Genomic DNA, 2,069 nt, shown 5'->3' with positions numbered 1-2,069 from the left:
ACTGGCAACTGCGACCGGGTACGCCACTCTAAGGGGCCGGGAGGCCCCCACCAGGGCACAGGGTTTAAATTAAAACATCAGGGTTTTTTTGTTTTTTTTTTTTACTTTATTTAACATCCTCCATGTTAAATAAAGTTTTTGTTAACTTTATTTAACATGGAGGATGTTAAATAAAGTTAAAAAAACCCCGATGTTTTAATTTAAGCCCTGTGCGGCCGCAGACCCCTAAGGCCGGCCCTGGTGGGGGCTTCCCGGCCCCTTAGAGTGGCGGACCCAGTCGCAGTTGCGGCGGGCTTAAGGAGCCCTGCGTTAATGTGGCCGTAGAGGCTGCATAGGCCCAGTCAGTCCAGTCCTCACTGGGCCTATTTTAAGGTAGGGGCCTGCAGCTCCATCAGCCCCTAAGTCAATCCGTCCCTGCCGCGGGCCCGGTCGCAGTTGCTGCTTGCTCCGGCAACAAGGTAAGTAGGGTGAGGGAGGGGGGGTGCAGTGAGAAGGGGCAGAGGGGGGTTAGATAGTGAGAAATGGGGAGAGGGGATAGATAGTGAGAGGGGGTACATATTGAGAAGTGGGGAAGGGGGTACATAGTGAAAAGGGGAAACATAGTGAGAAGGGGCAGATAAGATGGGGAGAGGGGGTAGTGTGAATGCGTACGAGAATGAATGAATAAATGTGTGGATGAATTGTGTGAATGCGTATGACAATTAATGAATTCATGTGTGGATGAATTGCTTGAATGATTTGTGAGACTGCATTAATGAATGTGTTAATGATTTGTGTGAATGAGTGAGTAAATGCAAAGATGGTACAAGAAGGGTGGGCTTTAACAATAAATAAATAAATAAAAATGGGCGGCTCAGGCTTAAATGCCCGGGCCTATTTTTTGTCCCAGTCCGGGCCTGCTTGGGACAGCTGAGCCACGTTACCTGAGTTTAGCCCTGCCCTTTTATACCTGCTCTGTCCTTCAGTCTGGGCCTTTGCATTGTTTAGCTTGGGTTCCTGTTAGTCTGCTTGCAGCTAATGCTCCGTGTACTTCGTTCTTATCTCTTGTGTATGACCTTGGCCACGTTCACAATCCAGATTTGTGTACCAGACCCCAGCGTGTCCCAGACTTACCTACCTGTCCAGCCATTTCCAAGACGTGTGTCCTGCCTGAGGGCTTCTAAGCCGTGTGCCCTGCCATTCTGAGTTCCCCTTTCCTTCCTACAGCTCCCCTGTCCTCACTACAGCTCCCCTGTCCTCACTACACTTCCCCTTTATTCTTCTACTCCAGTCCTGCTTTTCTATCTGTTGTGTGCCTGTCTGTACCTACCTACCAGTCATGATGCATCAAGGGGTACAGACAGAGCCCCTGGTATCCCCTGCAACTGGGCTCCTACCCGACCTGCTTGCCTGGGTCCTGACATAATCTTTGAGGGGTCTTGTCAATGCCAACCAACATTACTGGATATATATATTCCTATGAATTTACTTTCCCTAGATACATCACATTTTGAGCAGGATGTTGGTCGTTACCCAGAGTTGTTGGAGTGGGCCCCCTAAACCAATAGGGAAGGGGGATATGACTGTTGGCCTATGCAGGAGTGCTTTGTGTCCCTCTCATTCATTGGTCATGTTTATAACTTTGTATCAAGCAGGTATATAAACAGAAGTGGTGCTTTCTTACTTCCTTTTCAACCAGGATCAGGCAGGGAAAAGATCTGGAACTTTCCCACCCTGAATGAATTGCTAAGACTAATATTGGTATTTCTGCAACAGTGGCAATTGGGAGAGACCAAGCCATTGGTGGCCAATACAACTGGTTTGAAGCTCTTGGTAAATACGATGTACCTGCCTGACATGCTAACTTGGTCAATTTCTCTGGTAATTAACATGGATTTATATCTGTTTAGTCACAGCTGTGGTTTGTGGTCACCTTTCCAGCGCCTAAGAGGACAATATGGTATCCGCAATTGTGGAAATCGGAAGAGACCAAGCCAGTGTGGGCTGATGAGCAATACTGGTTTGAAGCTGGCAGTTGGTTAATGTCCTCAAGTTGGCATGGCGGTGAATACTTGTTCAATAAAGCTGTG

This window comes from Spea bombifrons, chromosome 4, assembly GCF_027358695.1.
Source record: "Spea bombifrons isolate aSpeBom1 chromosome 4, aSpeBom1.2.pri, whole genome shotgun sequence".
In the NCBI taxonomy this organism is placed as follows: Eukaryota; Metazoa; Chordata; class Amphibia; order Anura; family Pelobatidae; genus Spea; species Spea bombifrons.
This window is presented reverse-complemented; position numbering follows the sequence as displayed.